The sequence below is a fragment of the Aythya ferina genome (genome assembly GCF_964211825.1).
Source record: "Aythya ferina genome assembly, chromosome: 3".
NCBI classification, from domain to species: domain Eukaryota; kingdom Metazoa; phylum Chordata; class Aves; order Anseriformes; family Anatidae; genus Aythya; species Aythya ferina.
The window spans coordinates 93,952,749-93,965,660 of NC_140298.1; the positions used below are offsets into that span (position 1 = coordinate 93,952,749).

General features: G+C 34.3%; 1 protein-coding gene across 1 annotated transcript in view; it reads left to right on the forward strand.

Moving 5' to 3' along the window:
* Nucleotides 1-12,912, forward strand: part of COL21A1 (collagen type XXI alpha 1 chain) — a 192,865-nt gene that overhangs the window by 151,317 nt on the left and 28,636 nt on the right. The window lies entirely within an intron of this gene.

Consider the following 12,912-nt stretch of genomic DNA (forward strand, 5'->3'; position numbering starts at 1 on the left):
TCGGATTCTACTGAACTTTATTCTTCTCTAGTTCAGCTGTACAGTTATTGCATCACTGTCATTTCAGAAACTGACATATATAAGTGAGAAAATATTTTCAATATGGAGGAAATTTATATTTCATCATATATTTACCTGCTGCAACAAATTTTCTTTCACTTTAATTGCACCCTTTTATGCTTCTAGTCTTGTGCATGTTCTGAGGAGGAAGCATCACTGAGGAGGGAGTATTAATAGTCCAACCATGGCATTTGAGTGAAAAATCTGAAATAAATGAAGTGTAAAATTTTCTTTTTGAGATTAACTGATATAGTTGGATGAAATGTGCACATTTTAAAGAGTTCAAATCCTTCTTCATGTCTAAGATAGAACAGAAAATAACTTGAACGTGATTTCTGTTCATTTAACTTGGCTTGATTAGGTAGACAATATGAGAGGGAAAGCAATTACCCATGTAATGGGGTTGGAGTGTTAATGATGGAAAAAACGGTAATTACTTCAAACTATTAGTGAAAGAAAACTTAAAATTCACAATCAAAACCTTTGCAGAAGATAGATGAGTGCAAGAACTATGCTAGTCTCTTTGGAAGAAAGATACCATTTATTTTGCCTTTGATAAGATAGCTTAAATTTTGTACTTTTAGTAGTCATTTTTATCAGTATTATTTACAGAAATGTTTTTGATACCAAACATAATTGAGGATGCAGCATCACGTGTGAATACATTGTCATTCCTATCATTGTATTTCAGAAACAGAAGGAGCAGCACAGTGTGCTTTAGTACTCAATGCTTCATTGAGTACTAAATGGTTATTCAAGTTCTATGTTGCCTCGAAGTAGGCACTGCTATAAAATTGATGTATTTAGAATAAATGATTCTTTAATCAGTCATTACGAAAAAAGTGATCAGCATGCACAGGAGACTTAGCAGCCTGGTTGGTGTGAGTCCATCAAAATTCTTATCTTCAAATCAAACATCAGTGCTTTTATACTAGCCTGAGAAACCTCAGTAGTGGCGGCTGAACACTGTTGGCTTCCTTTTCCAACATTATCATCGTAAGGGAAGTAAGGACAGTGTTTTATCTGGAAATGATGTCCTGTCCTGTGGGCTTCAGAAGAATACCTGCTTTTTTTCTCGAAAAAATTGACTTTGACCTTTACATATAAAGTGAAATTGCTGTTCAGGTGGGATAAATTTTTTTGACATAAACAGCTGATGCAGTAAGACTTTGGTAGGCTCTATGCCGTACATCATTATTTCTTTACAAGCAGATTTAGCTAGTCAGATTAATTTTGTAATGATTGTTTATTAATTTCTTCTTCCTCTAAGTTAAGTCTTTAGAAGCAGAAGTGCTTTTCTAATCATAAAAATTCTCCTTTCCTGCTTCTTCCCACAGCCAAAAAGAAAAAAAAAAAAAAGTAAAAGATAAGTGTACTAATTTTTCCTCAAGAGGTTCTGCTGAACTGTGAGAGTAGTCAGGGCAGACAGAGTCTTCTGATGACTTTCTGATTGCAGGAGCTACTATAACAGATGTTATTCTTGTTCCTACATGAGGAAGGGAAAGATGACAGCTTTGACAACACAATAATTTCAATAATCTTGCTTTAATTATACAGTGCTTGCTGTAAGCTCAACCACATTTTTTAGACTGAATGGAGGTTTTCCTGTCAATTATAACTTTTAAGTCCACTTAAAAGGTGTATATATTTTTAACAGACATTATTTGCAGTATAGCTTATCTTCATCATTCCATTTGACAAATTATGTTAATTACATACATTCCATCCTGCATTTTCAGCAGAGCTAATTGCTATTAAGAAGATAAATGTGAGAATGGTGCTGTAAAGAAACAGTCGAGTAAAGACTTCTGGAACTCAAGGCAGACTAGTCTCAATGGCTCTATTATTCCCAGGTGACAAAAATGATGTAAGACATGACAACATATTTGCTGATCTGAAGTGTATTGAAGTCAATGGAAGGATTCTCATTGAATTCAGTCTGGACCAGAGCCACAATAAATGTTGTAATAGACTTGGACCCACTGACCTAATGCAACTTGGAAAATAATTCCTGCATTTCTAAGTTGTAAAACACAACAGTTCTCTCCCATCTAATTCTCACTTTCTTTCTGTTCTTTGGGATTTCTAATTTTGAAATTTCTGGCTGTGCACACCAAGCAATTAGATTAATTATATTCATTTTCTGTAATTATGTGGTATCTTTTTATTTTTGTTATGTCTACAAAGACTAAAGAAAGTATTGTTTTTGGAATTTTTCAGTTATCAACATTTCAAATCAGATAACTTACTCTGGGAAATCAAACAGAGAAGGGATGGCATACCCGGCTGACATTTCTTTAGAATTGTTTTATAGATGCAATGTTAACAAAGGCAATTTCTTAAAACATGTAAGGGAGTACTAAAGGAGCTGTAGTTGTATGCCTATTATGGACAAGAACGGCATGTACTATAAATAATTATAAACAAATAATTATAAACAGTACTCAGGAGTATTCTGTTTTATGCTCGTATAATGCAGTGACCTTTTTATAGCTATGCTGGCATTTTTCTTATTAATTCATGTGCTGATAAAATTTACGTGCAAGCATTCCCCATCCATTGCAGCTGGTTTGTAAGCCTACTGGTAGAAATACCTCTGACCAATACATTGTATCATTCAAAATCTCCCTACTGACTTGCTGAACTGCATTACAATAAATAGATATTTTTCTTTTGTTAAAATCTCTCTTAAAAGCTTGTTAATCTTTTATAAATTAAGAAATTTATTTAAAAAGCATGATTCTGTAAGAATTGTCCTCCAGCAAACAGTTTAAGTGCACTTTTTTTTTTTTTTAATTTCAGTATCTTCAGAATTATTGGTAGTGCTTATTTATTTGAATTCAGTGATTCAGATGAACTAGTCCTTTTTATACACAAAGCCATAAACCCATAGATCTGAAGAGCATAATCTCTTCTACTTATTAAAGTAATTTTGAGTGTTTATTGGAAATTTTCATTTCGAGACTTTAAACTTAAAATTGTACTTAATACAGAAACTGAACTGAATTCTCAGAGGAAGTGTTTGCCTGACATACGCTTATAGTGTAGACCATAAGTCTGCAGAGTTAGAGCTGTGATACACATTGTTCCATATGTGCCTTTTCCCACTGAGGCAATGCTCATATTTACCTCATACTGCAGCTTCAGCTGTTGTGTTCTCAGCTTGTGTGAGATAGAGTGCAGAGATCCGGTATGAAAACAAAAGTGAATCAGCTTGGCAGTATGGATGTAGACAGTATACATCGCATATCCTCTCTTGTGGTAATACGACTTAAAAATCCATATAAATGTTTGCCCATTTAAATGTTTCTGCTTTTAGGAGACAGGAGTCTTTCATATTAGTTACAGTGATGTTTGTAAGCATATATATACTGCAGTCACTACTTTTTTTCTAAGTATCAGAAACAAGATTTTCTTAGTATTAGTATTGCAATGTACCTTCCTGCAGAGAGTTTTTCAGTATTTAAACATTATTGCTATACAATTTGATTTTTAATGATTTTGGGGGGGGGAGCCAAAAGTCAGTTTTCTGCAATTGATTATAAGTAAAAAATATTTTTGATGTTTTATGTTATTTTGAACAAATGATGAATGGATACATATATTAGCTAACATACAACTGCTTGGACTGAAAAATAAAAAAGGCATTCTAACAAATTACTGGACTTAAGTAGAGATTTTTGTTGAATGGAAGAATCCACACAACTGTAAATAGATCCTATATTCTTAATCAGGAATTACTTAACTTCTAAATATCAGTTAAATATGTGTTTGCTTACTAAATTGGTTTGGATTGAAGAATGATACATATGTAATCTTTGTGTGTCAATCCAGCTCAGCTCTGTCTGGGTATCTCTGATTCAAGTTAGAAAGTTCAGAAGTTCTTTAAATGTTCTTTATTTTCTCAGTAGGATTACTAAATTATGAACTTGTTTACTTGTTTAATTTGATTTGATCTGATCTAATACTAGGCAATCCTAGTAATGATCTATCCTAGGCAAATGCATTAATTTACCCAAATAAGGAAAGAATAACCACTCCAGACCTTGAAAGTTATATCATATAACTGGTGCAAAATAGGTATACCTCAAGTGATTAATATTCACTTATTTTGACATGTGATATTTAAAAGAAGACTAATTTGCATTCTTTTTGGTCCAGCTGATGTCAGTAATAATATTTACGACATTCCTGAACTTGTGTGGTATTTTCATCCCATGAAAGGCTTTGCTGAAGTACAGGGTGCGTGCAGAGAATATTTGGACTGGTATTTGCCATGTTGTGTATTGGGCTGACATCTGCCATTTTAATGCCAGGAAAGTTGTACTTCCAGTGCACAATATTTCATACTTGCTGATTAATCTTCTAACAGCAACATCTCCCCATTATTCTCACCTTACAGTTTTCTCAATGCCCACATGTTTCAAGGAATACTTCAAGACCCTGTAAAATCTGTAATCTAGATAGCACATTGGAAACGACAATTATCAAAATGGATTTTCTATGTTCCTCAACCGAAACATTATGCTTAGGATCATAAAAATAAGAATGTGCATAGAGGAATGCTTAACGAACTTATGACAACTCAAACCACCCAACAGTCCCTACTTGGTGGCAGTGCCATCACATGATTTTGGCCTTATTTAGTCATATACACATCAACCTCTTAGCCAAAATATGGTATGATAAAGTATTTGAAATCATTGAAGAAACATTTTTGCCATTTAGTGGGAAAGAAAAGAACAAAAAAAGAAAAAAAAAATCTTTTGTAAAGAAAAAAATATTTGTCAACCAGTGAAACAAATATCCCATTTGTGAATTGTGGCTAAGAAGTTGCAAGTAAGTAAAATGGCAGATTTTTTTTTTCTCTTTGTGTTTAAATATTGTGTAGCAATGAAAACTTTGTTATTTGTGTTTTTGTCTATGCTAAGCTCCCACTCTCAAACATATTATAGAATTAAGATATAAAGTATGTCAGTGTTTAGTGTCTATGCTGATAGAATCAAAAATATTTTTAGTAACAATAAATAATCATTTAGTTAGTACATTTTATGCAAAAATGCAAGACATAGGACATATTTGCAATCGTATAAATTAAATTAATGACAATGCCATTTTTTTAATGCTTTCATCTGTAAACACAGCACTTGTGTTCATGACTATTGCTCAGCAGCTGTGTTCAATCACACAGAAAGAAAGGGTAATATTTGTTAGACTATGTTAGATTGTGAGCTGCATGAATATGTAAGTAATAATGTGCTTACCCTAAGTGGTGAGTCACTAAACACTGTGCTTACTGTGGTCTTTCATCATGTCAGGTCACAGAAACAAGCTGTGGAAAATTGAGATGCATTTGTTTTTTTTGGCATTGTTTTAACATGTATTGTTAAAACTGTTTTAAATTTCTAAATACTTGTCAGACAATAAAGTCTTTTTAAACTTAGATTATCACTTATAGTGAATAAAAGGAAAATGTATATGTATTTTTTTTCACCATTTATGGTGTGTAAACAGACCAGGCTTTTTAAACTGTGTGTTGGTAATTCCACCTAGTCACAGACAGTGCTATAGGAACTAATGCTTCATAATGCAATTTCTGTTTGTGTGTGCAATTTCAAAGTATTTCACTTTTATGCACACCAATTATCCATTGTCAGTGGTTTGTATCATTGCATTTTGGCATAACAGTAATAGTGCGATTTGAATCTCAGTAGTGTAGCTCATAAGCAAATTCCTATCAGTATTTAAATGTTCTGTAGAGCACTGGGACATGGTGTTTCAGGTTTCTAGGGAAAACTCTGTCTTGGTGTGAATTTTGTCTCTGTTAATGTTCGTGCTAGAGAATAATCAAAAGAAGAGAGACCTGAATCTTTAACACATCCCCAGAATATTTCCTTAAATCCTTTCTTAATACATTTTGAACACTAGGAATTAGGATTTAGATTTATAATTAAGGTACGTATCTGTTGGCATTTCCAGTGACTCTGGAGACATTTAACTGAACAGAGTCTTTCCTCAGTTGATTCCTAAACATAGAAACCAAACAGGCAGTAAGTACAGGAGGCAATGAATGAAGAAGACACTCAGTTAGTATGTAGCAGTCATAAATATTTATTATTTCAGTTCATTTGCTTTTCTCATTGCTGCTGTATTCTCTACTTCTCAGCATGGTTATGGTGAGTTACTTAACCACAAATAGAAACAGGGGGATCCAAAGGATGTTTTACCTTCCTTCTTCTGATTTAATTTCAGCAGGCAACAGGGTAGTAACAAGGTAGCGAGCATTTTTCCTAGGGCTCAGCCTTCTTCAAGATATGGGACAAGCTAGAGAAAAGATTTCTTGCACATATGTCCTGAGAAGACCTGAGTTACAGCCTCCTTGAGAAGGTGGTAATATGAAGCAATCTAGCTATGACTCCTTCGATGTTCTAAATGCTGATTGTGGGCAGCTAATCTACAGTCTGTGCTCTGATAATTACCCTGTTCAGGTTTCATTTCACCTAATATAGTCAAGCAGACATAATTTAGTCCACCTCTGTGTTTTGGTTCCCTGTACTCTTCTCTATCTATATAGGGTTATTCATCCCGTCATGAAAGTGGTCTCAGATAGAAGGTATCATCACTTCTGAAGTTGCCTATTTTTTTAATTAACTGTAAAGGAAGCCAAGTTTGGAAGATTGGCTTAGAATAAAAGTATGGTTTTTAGATTGGCTCAAGTTTGTTGAACTGAACCCTTCCAGAAAGTGTGGAAGAGAAGAGCAAACAAACATTTTTATGTTTTATTCTGTGTTCAAGTGTTAGCTGGGATGTTAAAGTTAAGTAGTTTCTTATACTTTTTCCAGGTGCCCTTCAGAATGAGCAGCATTGCCTTACTCTATATATTTAGTTGGAGTCCTGCCAATTGTTCAAGATAAATCATCACATATTATGTAATGTAGGAATAGTGAAAGATATTGGGAAGTTAAAAAAGTCAGATCTGCAGTATTTGTGAACCTAAAAACTCCTTTCATCAGAGAAATGATGTTACTATTCTACTCAATGTTACTGCTATAAAGAGGATTTAACCATTGTTTTGTGAGACCAGTTGGTTCACCCCTACTGAAGAAAAAATGAAGACAATCACTGTCCACAAAGAGCTTTAAATGTGAAATTGAGAAGTTGATACTTAAGTCTCAACTTGAGTAGGTACAGCGTTAGCAAATTTGGAGAAATGTGTTTCAATTTGTGTTTTCTTGTATGTCAGATATATGTATTAAAATTACAGTGAATTGAAACCCTGGAAAGCCTTGTCTGAATATAGGCTGGCTTTCCATACATAATTGTTAAGCATTGGAATGGGCTGCCCAGGGAAGTGGTTGAGTCACCATCTCTGGAGGTCTTTAAAAGACATTTAGATGTAGTGCTTAGTGATACGGTTTAGTGGAAGACTGGTTAGTGTTAGGTCAGAGGTTGGACTTGGTGATCTTGGAGGTCTCTTCCAACCTAGATTTTGTGATTCTGTGAAATGAAAACCTAAACAATCTTTAATCAGAATGAATTTAAATCCTTTTGTAGGTTTTAACTAATGCTTCTGCTAAGATGATAATATTGTGATGGCATAAGGCCTGTCCTTCCCACACTGGAAAAACATACCGTAAAAATACATCGTTTTTCATTTGTTGTATCAAAGCTTCATTTTTAGGTATGTAATGGCCAGTAACTATTTCCTTTCAGACAGATAACTTAAAAATACTGCCATTCTTAGCCATTGCTGTAAAAATGATGACATACCAGAATCAAGTAGTACTCTGGGCTAACAAAGCATGTGGAACAGTGTTATGTGATCCTGTTCTTAGGTCAAGCTACAAAACAAATTGTCTTGATGATTTTTACACCTTTTACTCATACTGGACCAATGTGGAATAAATTACTACAGGACCAGCAAAAACAAGGCTTTTGGATCCAGTAAGACAAAGCATGAAGTGATACGCTGCAGAAATATTAGACCGTTTAAGAAGGAATTTTGACTCACATTGCAAAAGTTTGATTGTGCTTTAGTTTTAGTAATTAAATATAGTCTTAGCAATTACTAATTGAATCAGGTTATGATTTTCCTACTTTGTGCTCTGGAAGGGTTTCATCCCATTCTCCACACCAAATCTTGTTTAGCTGTTTCTTAAACACAGGTAAGAACTGCCAAACAGACCAAAAGAATTTTCACGGAACTTTTTCTCTGACACCTAATAGCAGTATGTAGAATTCCCCCCCATGTCATTTACTGCCAGATTCTGACTGTCTTTAGGGACTTCCTTAGCCAAGAGTGCATGCTGGCCCACCCTACTTAATAGCCAGCAATGGACCAATTCTCTAGTAATTTTATGGTCCTTTTTGGAACACAGTTTTATTGTTTTCTTTTGCTACTTCCTGTGTCACAGTATGCACCATATGGAAAAAAGTGTGATTTGTTGTTAAACCTACCCCTTGCTAATTTAAACACGTGGCCCCTTACTACAGGAGAGGGGGATGGCCCAAAACTACATTCTTCCACACCAGTGTGATCTGTGTGAGAAGAACTGCAATTCTTGTAGTGTTAGCCAGCCAGGAGGGTTGGGTGCAAGGAGCAGAGCAACAATCAGTGTCCCTCAGCCTGACCTCATGCTCTGATGTGCAAGGTGCTCAAGACTGTATGATCAATCACAAGCTTTTCTGCATAAATTATAAGTAGTGGAGAAATTTTATAACATTTCGAAGACATGTAACTTCTTGAATATTAGTGTATTTGAATGTAGGTATGAAACGTGGCTTGGTTTGTCACCTGTTAGAAGTCTGAGCTTTTTAGCCACTGTTGACATGCTTGGATTGCTCCGTCCATAATGCATGGCATGAGTGGCAGAGGGAGGACATTGCAGTGTCACCTGTGAGGCTGGGGACTTGGATTTTGTCTGGCTAGCTTTGGATCCACAAAGATTTGATGAGTCTGTTATTCATATTATTTTGAAGTGTATTTGCAATAAACAGTAACATCAGTTTCACCCTGTGAGAGAATATGCACAGTTCTCATTTTTATTAGATTTTCCAGTTTTCCAATTATAGTTTTCCAAGTTCTGTGTTATTGGCATTGCAACAGGGGGTCACTATGTTCCACATGTAACATATGTGTGTTTCATTTTTAATAAGCAACTTGCCAAAAAAAAAAAAAAAATGCTTGCAAACTCTGGTCTTATAACTCTAAGGATCTTGGTAATGCTTTCTCCTTTCCTGCATTTAGTTTAAAGCTGCAATGTTAGTCTAGTGAATACTCATTATGTATGTGAGAACCCTTCTTTGTATTTAGCCCATTTTTATTTGTTGTCAGTTCCAGGTAGTCAGTAGTAACATGCGACTTTTGAGTTTCTTTTACACATATTTTGCTACTTCCCACAGCAGAAGAGTTTTATCCATTATCCAAGTTGGTTTTGTGTATTTCATTCTTTTAGGATTATCAAGGATTTGCTCTAATCTTTTAAAAAGTATCTGGACTGTTACTGTACTTCTATTCAAATTTTGTCTTGACTTGTACTTTTTTTACATACCTCCACTAAATCTCTCAAGTATCATGAAGTATGCTTGTTCAAGTAAAGATGAGTAACACATGAACAGTTGAATTCTTCAGGTTCTAGGAGGGATCATGGGAATATCTGTGTAGATAGATATCTTTTGTGAATCTTGTGCCACTGCTATAATTTATGCAATGTACTTTAATGCGTTTCCAGAATCAATTACAGATTTTTCAGAATGGAAGGAATATTATAATTAAAACATGCTTCAGTGAGCTCAAATATGCTAAAACACCCATCTTTTTATCAGTAGTTATGATTTTTATCTTTTTTAAACATGATACTTCAGCTGTCCTTCATTAACAATTACACTGTTGAAAAAAGAACATAGTCAAAATTAGCACCAATCTGGCAACCTTCATAAAAAGCCTATGGATTTTGTGCGACTGAAACTCTGAGTAAAGTACCCCACTGCCTTGCTGGGAGTATTTTGTGAGGCTTGTGCCACTACCTGAATTATGAATGATTATTAGGGATACAGCTTGAATTTTCATGGTGTAAATGGGCAGCAGACTAGAACGTGACCATCTTTTAACAAAAGTTTCTAAATGTTATTCATGGATCTATTTTTGAACATTAATACAAATTAAATAACGTGTAGTCACGACAAAATAACTTCACTGACAATCCTTATATGAAAGTAAGAAATTAAAGCAGATACTATGTTATGTCATAAAATAAACCATAATGTTCAACAACAGTAGTAAAGAAGCTGAGAGATTTCTTCTCCCAAAGAATGACTTCAGAAATAAAAGTTGTATGCTTAAACATCTTTATATATATATATATATATATTGTTTTTCAAAAGGTCTCAGTTTAAACTGATTTTTTTAATCCCATCTTTTACAATCATGATAATTTTTAATAGAAAAAAATGATACTACTTCAGATATAATGGTTTTGTATACCTACCTTTAGAAAATAAGGTGATTGCACTAATGCTTTTTCTATCTTCTTGGTGAATTGACCACAAAACAGTTTGCTCATAAGAGAGAATCATTTGAAAATATTCTATAATCTTGTATCTTCTAGAGAGAATGTTTTATGATAATGCATATGTTTTCTGAAGTCTATAAACTTTCCTTACACAAGCTGTTGACCAGTGCCAAAGGGTGATGTTCTACCAGGCACTGAAGAGACAGGAAATATTAAAGATAGTAGCAGAAAATAATAGAATAAGGTGATAAATGCTCATTTTAGGAGTAAAATAATTTTTTTCTTTCTTCTTGCAAAAGCTTTTATGCATTGTTTCTTCTGCAATTCATAAGCATGAGGGAGATAAATAACCCATGATGCTCACTAGTAAAAGGGGGTGAAATATTTTGAGAAGTGTAGCTTGTACCTTAAGTAAAAATGCTTACACCTAGTTGATTTGTATATAAAGCCTTGGCCAACGTAGTGGATTTTTAGTTGGATTGCATGGAAAAAAATCCAGCTGTTTAATATCATCCAAAAACAAAAATAGACACTTCATGATTAAGGAAAGCTGCAAGACAGATTTTCCAGGGATTGTGAAACTATGTTCCTTTTACAGTTAAATCCGTTATATCTGCCAGATATTATCAAATAATGGAAGATTTATTTAAATTGCTAAAACTGGGGTAGCATAGAGTATTTATACAGAATTGTTTAAGCTCATCATCATAATTGAAACAAATTCTTGCTTTTACGCATCCGGAATTCCCAGCTGTGGAGGCTGCTACTGAGGAAGACTGCATCAAGGGATTTAGTTCCATGTCCGGGCAAACTTCACTCTGCGGTAAAGCAGGGAGACCAATGGCTAAGCAGTGGTATTTCCCACATGGAAAGGACACCCAGAACTCATTTTACCCTTGGATATCCTAGTTTACAGTTACTTTTATTGTGATTCTTAGTCAAAAATCTTAGTGAAGACTTTCAGGAGGCTTTGCTAGCTGTGTCTGTAGAAACTTATCATCAGGCAAAGGAGGATGAATAAAAGGGAAACACAGATGTATCTCAAATTAAAAAAAAAAATAGTTAGCTGTCAGACTGATATGTGATTGATCGTGTTAGCTTTTAGGCACAAACTTAGTAGTGCATGATAAGGCTGCAGTAGAGAAGCCAAAGTTTTAAACCTATGAGTTTGGCTTACTAGGATATCTTGCTGGCTTTACATTTCATGTGTCTATAGCACTTGCTAAAATTATTTATATAGGCTTATAAAGGGGTAGGGGAACACTTCCCATTTAAGGGAAAAATTTAGAGGAAAGATTAAGACATTTGAAGGAAATTAAGATGGTTAAGAAAGTCAGACAGCTGATGCTGAAAGAGCTGACTAAGGCAGTGATAAGACTTGCAATAAGCTTATTTTTTAAATACCAAATTGACTAAGCCTTACATGAAATTTGAGGCAAAAGAACCTCAAGAAATGAACTGACTCTGAAGGATAAGATGGTCCAATGTGTGTAAGGATAGAAAGCATAAAAGCTCAGTAGATGCTTTGATTTGTAGTTATTCTGGTTAGAAATGTAATGCTATGTTTATTGGTATTGTAACTGTATATATGATAAATACAAACCATTTAAAATAAGTTTTCTGGAAAGAGGAAGAAAAGAAAATCTAGAATTACAACCTTTTCTGTATTTCATATTTCAAAATGTTGCTTAGAAGCTTTGTAAAAAAAAAAAAAAAAAATCCCTGAAGGCATTTTTTTCCCTAGCTCAGTGAATCATGAATTATTCCATAGCATTGATTCTCTTACTCCCTGTGGGTGGCAATTTTCCCATTTGTAGTAGTTCCAAACATTGTGTTTCCCTTAATGGCAGAAAAATTGCATGATGAATCTGTTTCATATTAAGTTTTGATTAAACACAGGCATTTGTGATAATTTTAGTTACAATCTGCACTTCACAAAAATTACATTTTCATCTAACAAATGGAGTGAAACTTATTGTTTCACCTCATGCTCAGAAGAATGCATCTTTTGATAGTTGCGGTAAAGTTTCTTTGGTAGTTATGTCACCCTATTAAGCATAACTTCCTGTTAAAAGTGCCTTATTACTTATGGTGGATGGAAAGAAAAAGAAAGCTCAGATTTTGAGGATTTGTACTGTGGATGAAATCTCTGTTTAGGAACAAGGATGCTAATACATTTCCAAAACTTGGTTTGGCTTTTGACTGAGAAGTTAGGGAAGCAACTCCGGATATCTAAGCTACTTTTTAACTTTGCCCTTTGGGAAAGTGCTAGTTGGCATGACCAGGGATTATCCATGTAAAAGGAGGTAATAGATTTGGAGCAGACAATGAGAAGGAAACA